At 40.4% G+C, this 11795-nt stretch overlaps 1 non-coding gene across 1 annotated transcript; it reads right to left on the bottom strand.

The window, feature by feature from the left end:
* Window positions 1–7328: 7328 nt before the first annotated feature.
* Window positions 7329–7434, bottom strand: LOC122018254. Its single transcript, XR_006121681.1, has one exon. It is a non-coding gene; the product is annotated as a small nucleolar RNA R71 (small nucleolar RNA).
* Between the last annotated feature and the right edge of the window lie 4361 nt (window positions 7435–11795).

Consider the following 11795-nt stretch of genomic DNA (forward strand, 5'->3'; position numbering starts at 1 on the left):
GTAGCCGGTCCTTAAGGAAGGAGATGAGGGAAGGGTCGACCACTAAGGGATTAGGAAGAGAGGGAACTTAGGTTGTATGTCTCATGAGGCACCCTCTCATTCTCTTTTATAATCCTTTGTCATGGCAAAAAAGGAAAGTTTTAAACATAATTAAAGCTTCCTTATTTGTGGTCTCCCCTTAAAAAAGGAAATTTTAACAACAATTAAAATCTCTCTTTTCTAAATTTTCTATTGTACATGGTAATAAAGAAAAGTTTTAAAACTAATCTCTCACTTTAAAACATTGTAGACGACTACAAAAAAGGAAAGATTAAATTTAAAACTTCTCTTTTAAATCATAGTTACAAAAAAGGAAAGTTTTATCAAAATTAAAATCTCTCTTTTAAACATTATAGATAACTACAAATAAGGAAAGATTTTAACAAAATTAAAATCTTTCTTTAATCCTTTGTAGATAGCTATAAATGGAAAGATTTTAAAATTTTAAAACTCTCCTTTAAAATCTTGTGGATGGCTATAAAAGGAAAGTTTTTAACAAAATTAAAATCTTTCTTTTGATCATTGTAGATAACTACAAAAAAAGAAAGATTTTAACAAAATAAAATCTCTCTTTTAACCATTGTAGATAACTACAAATAAAGAAAGATTTTAACAAAATTTTGTTTTAAAAACAAAACTTCCTTTTCCTTTTCTAGTGGCTGACTCCTAGCTTGGACACCAAGCTTGGCTGGCCACCTCTTGGCTTCCAAGCCCATGCTTGGCCGACCCCCTTGCACCAAGCAAGGATGTGGCTGACCCATTACTTGGGTAAGAAGTGGGCTTTATGGATATAAGGATTTATAGAGGTTACAACAGGGACCGAGAGGAGAAATTAGTTTTGGTCTCCCGATGAGCTTGAACTTCCTATGTTCGCCCCGAGCACCCAACTCAAGTTCATCAATAATAACTCATACTACTAAAGAGTTATTATTGAACTACCGCACTAATCTCAAATTACATTATGGGCTCCTTCTTATCATGAGTGCATTAATCTCCCTGTGTTTAAGATATCGAATGTCCATTACTTAAATGAGTTATTGACAACTCACTTAATTAATATCTAGCTCCAAGAGTAGTACCACTCAACTTCATTATCATGTCAGACTAAGTCCACCAGCAGGATTTACATGACAATCCTTATAAGCTCCTCAAGGGGACATCATCAATCTAGATTACTAGGACACAGTTTCCTTCTATAATCAACAACACACCATATAAATAATATCATTTCCCAACTTATCGGACCTATTGATTTAACGAACTAAATCTCACCCATTGATAAATTAAAGAAATAAATACTAAGTCTATGTGCTTGTTATTATATCAGGATTAAGAGTACGCACATCCATAATAACAGAGGTTTTATTCTTTTATACAATCAGTATAAAAAGAAACAACCTCAAATGGTCCTGCTCAATACACACATAGCGTACTAGTGTAACTTTATAGTCAAGATAAACTAATATCAAATTATACTACAATCATTCCAATGATTTGTCCCAATCCATCTTGGTTGTGAGCTACTATTTATAATTTATAAGGAACTGATAACATGATCTTCTGTGTGGCACCACACACCATGTTATCTACAATATAAATTAAATGGATAACTGCATTTAACATAAATGCAGACTTTTGGCCAATGTGATTCTTATGTTCATACAAAAAGCTAAGCTTTTAGTATACATCCCAACAATCTCCCACTTATACTAAAAAACTATGCTGCCATATATGCTGCCATACATCTGATTCTCATCCCCTCAACATGTCCATCAAAAGTTCTCGCCTGAAAGGCCTAACTGAAAGGATCCAGGTTATCTGCTGATGCAATCTTGGCAACAACAACTTCTCCTCATTTTATGATGTCTCGTATTGGGTGGTACTTGAGCTTAATGTGTTTACTTGCCTTATGGGCTCATGGTTCCTTCGCGTTTGCTACTGCACCACTATTATCACAAAAAATTGTCATAATTTTGAGCAAACCAGGAATCACATCTAAGTCCATCAAGAAGTTCCTGAGCCATACAGCTTCTTTGGCTGCCTCAGAGGCTGCCAAATACTCAGCTTTCACGGTAGAGTCCGAAACGCATTTCTACTTAACACTCCTCCATACTATGGTTCCACCTCCTAAAGTAAACACAAAACCCCGATGCCGATTTACTATTATCCCATTCAGTCTGAATCCGTGTAACCCATAGGGAGCAAATTATCTTCCTTGTAAACTAGCATATAATCTTTAGTTCTTATATGATTTTATGGCAGTCCAATGTCCCGGTCCTGGGTTACTTTGATATCTGCTAACGATGTCCACGAAAAAACAGATATCCGGTCTCATACATAACATCACATATATTAGGCTTCCTACAGCCGAGGCATAAGGAACTGTCTTCATGTCCTCTATCTCTTTTGATGTCTGAGGAGACATCTCTTTAGATAAGGGTATTCTATACCAAAAGGTGAGAAACCTTTCTTGGAGTTTTGCACGCTAAAACGAGCAAGGATAATATTGATGTATGAAGCTTGGGATAAGGACAATATCCTTTTCTTACGATCCCTTATTACTTTGATCCCAAGAATATGTCCACATTCTCCCAAGTCCTTCATATCAAAACACTTGGACAACCATACCCTTACGTCACACAATCACTCTGACATTGTTGCTAATGAGTAAAATGTCATCTACGTATAGTACAAGAAATACCTCCACGTTTCCTTCACTCTTCTTGTAAACACAAGACCCATCCGGTCACTGAATAAATCCATAAAACTGGATCACTTCATTAAATCGGATGTTCCAAGATCTAGTGCTTCATCATATGTCCAGGGATCAAGTTCATGTTCATCAGGGATCAAGTCCAAAGACTCTCCAAAAATAACCCTTCCACTACGATGAGGCATTACTTGTAATTGTGCATCATTTGTGACACGTGTTGCAGTTTCTTGTGGTATCTCATCTTGTACCGTTGGTACTAAAGTAAACGTATCTTCTCTAATTTCATCAAGAACAATTTTACTCATGGGCTTGTGGTTTATTACATAGTCCTCTTCTAAAAATCGGGCACTGGTGCTAACAATGACCTTCTGATTTTTTTTAGGACTATAAAATAATCCTTCTTTCATTCCTTTAGGATAACCCACAAACATGTGAACTTCTGTATGTGATTCCAACTTATCAGTGTCTCCCTTCAGTACATGTGCTGGACTATCCCAGGTCCGAATATGTTTTCAGACTAGGCTTATGCCCATTCCACAATTCTGTGGGAGGAAAGGGTACTGATTTAGAAGGTACCATGTTCAGAATGTACACTGTCGTTTCCAGAGCATATCCCTAAAATGAATTTTGTTGTATCGTGGGAGTTATTCGATTTAGAGTATACAAATTGTCAGCCAACGTACCAGAACAAATAACTACTCTATTTTCTTTACCAAAAGAAACAGAATATCCATCCATAATTTTAGAAATTGAAATCAAATTCTTTCTAAAACTTGGTACATAAAGATAATTTCTCAAAATCAATATTTTATTCCTATCTAAAGATAGATAAACATCTCCCACTGCAATAGCCGTTGATGTGCGTAGATTATATGATCATTTATGCATGCTTTGACGCACATCTACTTGTATTTCATTAGCATAATCTATGTTTATTGCACCCTATTTCATTACAATGTCATACTTCAATTATATTTTATTTGGAGATCTACTCTTTGCCTATTTTCATTGATAGGACACTATTTGGAGCGAAAATAGAGCAAAAACGTACACAGGAGCTTGGGTCGTGTAGGCTAGATGACCATGTGGCCATTATCATGCCTTGGTCGTGCCGAATGGCACGACCGTGCCAACACCCGATGTGAAGAAAGCCACAGTCGTGTGCCCCCACACGGCCGTGCCATTATCCCCGTGGCCAAGCAACACACGGACGTGCCAAATGGCATGGCTGTGCCAACGATCCAGAGGAGAGAAAGGTCACGACCGTGTGAATCCACACGACCGTGTGACCTCGACAGAGAAGAAAAAGGCCATGGCCGTGTGAGTGCCACATGGCCATGTGACTCAACCCGAGAAGAAGCCGTGTGAGTCCGTGTGGATTTCACACGGTTGTGTGACGAAGAACACGGGCCATGCCACGCCAAAACAGGGTTGTGCTAAATTCTTGGCAGATTGTAGACCGTTCGTAATTTGTCCATAACTTTGCGTTCCATTGGAGTTTCGGGATGTTCTTTATACCAAAACGTAGATGACTTCAAGATCTACAACTTTACTTTAGATCTAATAGGGAGAAAGTATTGTATGCCCATGCTAAATGGCACGTCCGTGCCTCCCAACTGCGGGTTCAACTGGACCTCCGCCCAGATCGCAGACCAAACTTCGAACCGCCATAACTTTCGGCTAGGTTTGATCCAGGGCTCGAATCAAGTATCAGATTGAAGATAATTTCAAGAGATACAACTTTGGTTCAGGGTGAATCACAAGAATATCTGGTTTAATGGGTAAAAAACTCAGTTTACCGAACCCCTGTAATCCTGGTTTTCCTGGACAGCTTGGAGGAGGTATAAAAGGGTCAAGAACCCTATTCTTGGATCATCTTTGGTTCGGGACTTCGTCCCTCTCCTTGGGAAAGGGTTCTCCCCTTCGAGGGAAATCCTAGAGCTTCATCCATCACCATCCCTCGACGTTCTGTCCAGGGGCATAGCCAGGATCTAAATTTACCTGGGGCTAACCGTCGAAATTATGCTCTTCGATTCTTCTTAGAATCAAATTTATTAATTATTATATTATTATCAATTTTTTCAACTAACTCCCGTTCAATATAGATGACCATAGAATCTGCTAAAAACTCTTCCTCCATCTTATTATGAAGAGTTGTTTCAACAAGTTTCATAACTGAAAATGCTCAGATCGTTGTTGCTGTAGAAATGGAAAGAATTAAAACCAGATGAATGAACCTACCAATTAAATAAATATATTAGATTTAATATATAAGTAAATAATATAATTATAATATATAAACTATAACAAATGAGAAAAATAATAGTTGACTCCTAGAGATAATATCAAACAGGGATATTAATAGTAGTTGACTCGTAGAGATGATATCAAAATAAAACAAACTTGCGGCGATGGTCGCACAGATATCCCGTGTTATTTGAGAGAAGGGATGTCGCGGTTGTACTCGTCGAGTCATTGCTTGACGCTTGTACCAAACATGAATATGAAATATCAAGTGAAGGATAATGTAAAAAATCTTTAAGAAGTATAGAGATTACACCGTTGAAAAAGGAGGTCGAAGAAGATCCATTTCAAAAATAAACAAATCTATTTGAACCCAATGAAAGAAAAGGATAAAGAGGATCAAAATTAGAATTTTTCACACCTGCGGCTCTACGGCTACGAGTAGCAAGCAATGCGGCATGTTGGTTGCTCTTGTGGCATGCGACAAAAACGTCATGCAGGCACTAATAAAATGATGAAATTTTTTTGATTTAATTAAAGTTCAAGCAACATAAGTGCTCTGGCTTCAAATAGGAAAAAAGTTATTGAAACTTTAATAGGGAAAACATAAAAGGAAATTAATGATGATGGGGCTATAAAAAAATTTTGGTTTTATTTTTTTTGAAATTGGTGGGGCTAGAGCCCACCCTAGCCCAAGGGTGGCTCCACCCCTGGTTCCATCCATCTCCAGAGCAATGGGGCATCTCCAAGACATCGGAAACCTCAGCAGCATCTCTTCTTCCCCTTCTTCTCAATCAAGGGTTGTAAGTGTGTTTTATTTTATCTTTAGGGGTTGTTCTTCCCTCACCATGGAGTAGACATCCTTTTCTAGGATTAGGAAGTATTTGTAATGCGATGGAGATGTAGAACTATATAGATTCATCTTGTTTCTATTCAATGACTTGTTCATACTTTGTTCATGGTTGATGAATGGTGTGCGTGACATATTTATATTCCTCTGCATGCTTTGTTGATCTATAAGGAGGATTGTTAATCCCGCAAAGGGGATTCCCTAGAGCGTATTGACCAATGTACCCTAGTGACAGGGGTAAACCTTTTCGGACGTCTAGGACATTCTTTTAAAAGGAGAAATAATCCCTTAGGAACTGCTGCTCTCGTAGAGAGAGTGCTCTAGATCGTACACCCAAGGGGCCCTAGTGACAAGGGTAACCCGTTCACGAACATCTAGGGCATTCTCTTGAAAGGAGAGGCAATTCCTCCACAAGGAAGTAGGAAACAGTAACAAATCTCTACCTTTATCCTTATTGTTATTTACTAGACATGTATTCCTGTGATCTACCAAGGCGCTCTCGTGACAGGGGGTTAACCATTACAAGATTTCATAGGAATCGTCTCTATTTGATACTTAGGGATATTGACTAATCTAACTTCCTACAAGAGCATGGACATAGAGGGTAGAAACTAAGCAATGTATGTGACATCTCCTAGCATTATAATGAAACCGAAATCCTAGAATCCATCTCCCAAGGCTCAATTCCCTCTAAGATCGATTCTCTCATCCTTCTCTTCCTCTTTTTAATCACACTCGTTAGTTAGTAAGCGCCAAAGCCAACTTTTGAGCGTCTATATAACTTACTTTGTGACATCTCTAGTGCTTAATCAACAATCCCTGTGGTTCAACAATCTTTTATATTACTGATGACGAAACCATGCATTTACGGATTCGTAACAAGTTTTTGGCGTCGTTGTCAGGGACTGTTCGCATTAACATTAGTAGATTAGCAATTTAGTCCATCTAGACTTGTGAATAGTTTTTATTTTTTCCATTTTCATAATTGAAAAAAAAACTCTGCATTTATTTCTTGTTAGTTTAAGGTTCAGTTTTTCTTTTTTCTTTATTTTTGCTTTCTCTTTCTTGCTCTTAATTCTTCATTTTTGTTTTTCTCTCATAATTTTTTCTTGAATATCCATGAGCGTTAACATGTCAAGCAGGGCCTTAAGAGGTTTCTCTGCATCTATTTCTGCAAGATTTTTATCTCCTATTGTGCAACCTCATAAGACCCAGAGTTAATTTTCATGTTACAAGGTCATAAATTTGGAGGAGAAGCATCAGAAAGTCCTTATATGCACCTTGAGACATTTCTAGAGCTTTGTGATATGGTGAATTGTGAAGGAGTATCAGCAGATGTAGTTTGGTTGATGGCATTTCATTTTAGTATCAAGGATAAAGCAAGGACTTGGTTATATTCTCTCTGTCCTCAAAGCATCACAAGTTGGGAACAATTGGAGCATCAATTTCTGAATCATTTTTTCCCACTAAGCAGAACAATTTATGTGAGGAATTGCATCACAAATTTTGCTCAGACGTATAGAGAATCATTATTTGAAGCATGAGACAAATTCAAGAGTCTACAAAGATAGTGCCCTCATCATGGTTTGGAGAAATGACTGATTTTACACATATTCTATAGGGGAATTTCTTTTTCAGATAAGTGTTTGTTAGATTCATCAGCTAGAGGTTCTTTTATGGACAAGAGTATAGAAGAAGCTTATACATTAATTGATCAAGTGACATTAAACCTCCATGGATGGTCGAGCAAAAGTTGGATGGAATCTCCCTTAGAAATTCAAGAAGTACAAGCCATATATATAAGAGAGCTTGTCAAACAAAATGCAGTTCAACCATCCAAGAATGTCGAAATTCAGAAGTCATAGAATGAGGAGTTCAAACATTTGGGGGAAAAGATATATAGCATAGTTTCAAAATGGTTCAAGGAAGACCTTCCTCCTACACAGACAAGATCTAGTGTAAATGATAATGATATTAAGTTGAGAAGTGACAAGAATCATGAAGAACTTCTGAAGAAAGATTTGTTTAGGATTGAGGAGAAGAACAATAGAAGACCTCAAGAACTCAATTCCAATACTCCAAGAAGTTTCCAAAGGCCACAAGTACCTTTTCCTCAACGGTTGATGACACCTACACTAGATAAGCAAGATGGACCTCCTATGCAAGCTCAAAGAGAATATGGGAGAAAGGAAGTACCTTTCCCAAGACCTTCACTAAAGGTTCCTTTTCCACAAAGGCTAGTGAGAGTCAATGAAAACGAAGACTTTGGCAAATTCTGTGACACTAATATGGTTAAGTGTAGATTTCTAGATGTATATGAAGATGAGGACTCTTCAAATGAGGATTGTGATGATAATGCAGTGGACAACAAGTTTTCAGATTTACCTTCTGGGTTTACAGGGTGTTATGATGAAATTGAATTTTCAGATGATGAATGTGATGTGGTAGATCAATTTAAAACTGCAAATGAAGTTAGTGATCCTCCTATAAATGATTCTCCCACTGAGGATATTGATGTTGGTCTATTTTTTGATGCTTATGTTGATGATGATGTTATGAAAGGAAGTGTAGGGAGCTGTGTTGTGGAAGCAGCATCTCAAGAATCACCTCCTTTATCCACACAACCTTATGAGATTATGAGAGTTGCAAGGATTGAACATGTTGTGGACGAATGTGTAGGGACTTGTGCAATAGAAGCAAAGCCCCAAGAATCACTACTTTTACTTACACCACCACCTGAGCCAGAGCTAGAGCCAATACAAGATTCAGAAGTCACATCCACATGTTTAGAACTTTCAGGTATCTATCAGCAATGCAAGGTTAGTATTTCTAGTGATCTTTTGGAAAATTTTATAGAGGTACCTATAATTGATTTTGTTGGATGTGATTCAATTTTTGATACATATTCAGTTCATACTAATACGGTTCTAGTTCCTTCTTATATTACATGCTTGTGGGAGGTTTGCCTTTCTTTTGGGTGTGTAGGTTTTCAAGAGGCCTATAGTTGGAAGCTCAAACTGAACCGTCTTCGACCACCTAAAAGAACTTCAAGGAAGACGAAGATGGAGAGAGTTATGTTGGTGCAACCTTAGGTCAAGGTTGACCTGGTTGACCCGACTCGAGTTGACTTGACTCGAGTTGTATTTTGATGTTTGACTTGGGAAGATTGTCGGTGCAACCTTAGGTCAAGGTTGACCTAGTTGTGTTGCATGTTGATGTTTGACACTCGTGAGAGAGTTCTATTCTTGATATGGGACAAGAATAGATGTTTGGGAGATTATTGGTGCAACCGTAGGTCAAGGTTGACCTGGTTGACCTGATTCGGGAAAAAGTCCAAGTATGGAGACTTGGCAACGGAAAAGTCCAGGAGCTTGGCCGGAAAAGTCCAAGTATGGAGACTTGCATGGAAAGGTCGACCTGATTGGCGAAAAGTCCAAGTATGGAGACTTGGCTGGAAAAGTCCAAGCAGGGAGCTTGGCACGGAAAAGTCCAAGTATGGAGACTTGCACGGAAAAGTCCAAGTATGAAGACTTGGCACGGAGAAGTCTGAGTGAAGCTTGGAAAGTCCTAACTGGGATGTTAGGCGGTTGGAGAAGTCTGGTGAGTGAAGCTGGGAAAGTCCTAACTGGATGTTAGGCGGTTGGAAAGTCCCGTGAGTGAAGGCGGTGGAAAGTCCTACTGGGATGTTAGGCGTTGGAAAGTCCCGTGAGTGAAGCCAGGTGGAAAGTCCTAACTGGATGTTAGGCGGTTGGGAAGTCCTGGTGAGCCAGGCAAGGGAAAGTCTGGTGAGTGAAGCCAGGAGGTAAAAGTCCCGTGAGTGAAGCCGGGAAATCCTCGTGAGTGAAGCCGGTGAAAATCCTAGTGAGTGAAGCTAGGTGAATGAGAAAGTCCTAACTGGATGTTAGGCAGTGTGAAATCCTGGTGAGTGAAGCCTGTGGAAAGTCCTGGTGAGTGAAGCCGGGCAAGGGAAAATCCAGATGGATCAAGGGTGATCGGACATCGGTGTTGAGAAGTCCAAGTGAGTGAAGCTTGGCATATGGAGTCGGAGAGGGCTCGGTAGCTCGTTCTCCGAACTAGGTTAGAGAGGCACTCTAAACGGGAGTTGGATCGTGCCGTGACCGATCCGGTGATCTGCGTTTGCCACGATCGGCGGTGACCGATCGATTAGATCGATGGCTCATCGATTGCAATCGATCGATGCGGAGACCGATCGGAGGCAACGCAACCTTGCGAGAAAACCGTGGATCGGTCTGCGACCGATCACCCATCGATCGGTCGGCGGGCCGATCGAAGAGATCGATGGCGAGAGGCGAAGGCGGTCGGTCTATAGACCGTCAGAGGTTCTGATCGGTCCGCAGACCGATCGGGGCTTGATCGCGACACCGATCGATGCGGGGACCGATCGGTGACAAAGAAGCTTCGCGCCTAGGCTGATCGGTGCGGGCCGATCGGATGTTCTAAGCGTTGCGATGCAGCGGCTAGTTTCTTCATTGTTTCTTCTTCGCAGGTATAAAGGGGAGGGCTTCTACACTTCTTCTTCTTCTTCTTTCGAAGTACTCTTGCTGCTGCTTCTTCTGCCGAGCTTTGTTGAGCTCGTTGGGTCTGAAGCTCTGCGTGAGTTTCTGCCGGTGTTCTAGCTGCTGGATCCGATTCATCAAGGTTCCAATCGACAACAAGAGGCAAGCAAGTGTATTACAATTTCTATTGTTCTTGTTTGTTTTCTCCATTGTTGTACTCCTTTGTTTGCTGTTGCAAAAGAGTGTGGCGAGGTTTCTCCACCCATAAGGAGTTTATATTAGCCGGTTCTCCGGGGACTCATCCACCGACGGATTGACCGGACTCGTCCACCTTACGGACACGCCGAGGAGTAGGAGCCCTAATCTCGAACCTCGTTACATCCATCGAGTTTGAGGTTTGATTTCTTTCTTTGTCGCTTCTATTGTTTTATTTCCGCTGCGCTAACTCGACATTGTAGAAAGAATCGAGAACGAATTGGGGTCGGCTATTCACACCCCCCTCTCTAGCCGTACAAAGGATCCTAACAAGTGGTATCAGAGCGAGGTCGCTCTTCATCGGATTCACACCCGTGGGAGCACAAGCGCTAGAGATGGATCAATTCGGAGAAGACATTACCATTCCACCCTTCTACAACGACAACTTCGCATATTGGAAGGTAAGGATGATGTATTTTCTTAGGACTAATATGTGGAATTGGTTTTGTGTACAAGAAGGGTTTACTCCTCCAATGGATAAAGAAGGAGAGCCTCTAGAGAAGAACAAGTGGACAAAGGAACAAGTCCATCAATCAACGATCAACAATGAGGTAACTAAAACAATTGAATTTTCATTACCTACTAATATTTTGCGTAAGATAGGTGAATACAACAATGCCAAGGAGTTGTGGGATAACTTGGCCAAGTACCATGAGGAGAGTTCCACTTCAAGCCATGAAGAGGAGCCTAGTGAGCCAAGTAGCTCACATCATGGAGGGAGCGAGTTGGGAGTTGAGGGCTACTCAACATCCAAGGAAGAAGAGGAAGTGAGTTCTTCTTCAAGTTCGGAGCACGAAGAAGAAGCTTCTACCTCCGGGAGGGATGAAGAAGAGAACATCCATTCATCCTCAATCCTAGGTAACTCAAACACTTTAAGTTCAAGTAAATTGCATATAATGTGTTTTGAGTGTAGGGAATTTGGGCACTACAAGAGTAAGTGTCCAAAGAGGGTAAGAAAGACTCCACCGGCGCCAAAGGTCAAGGAAGCCGGAGTCCCGAAACGCAAGGGCAAGGAGCACATCGTGTGCTTCCAATGCAAGCAAAGGGGACACTATAGGAGCCATTGTCCGAGGGGGAGGCAACCTCACAAGGGCAAGAGACCGAGCACTTCTATAGGGAGCTAAGGCAAACCCTAAGGTATCATTTAAGTCTCATTCGTGCAATACTAGTAAGATGC

The sequence above is a fragment of the Zingiber officinale genome, chromosome 8B (assembly GCF_018446385.1).
Source record: "Zingiber officinale cultivar Zhangliang chromosome 8B, Zo_v1.1, whole genome shotgun sequence".
In the NCBI taxonomy this organism is placed as follows: Eukaryota; Viridiplantae; Streptophyta; class Magnoliopsida; order Zingiberales; family Zingiberaceae; genus Zingiber; species Zingiber officinale.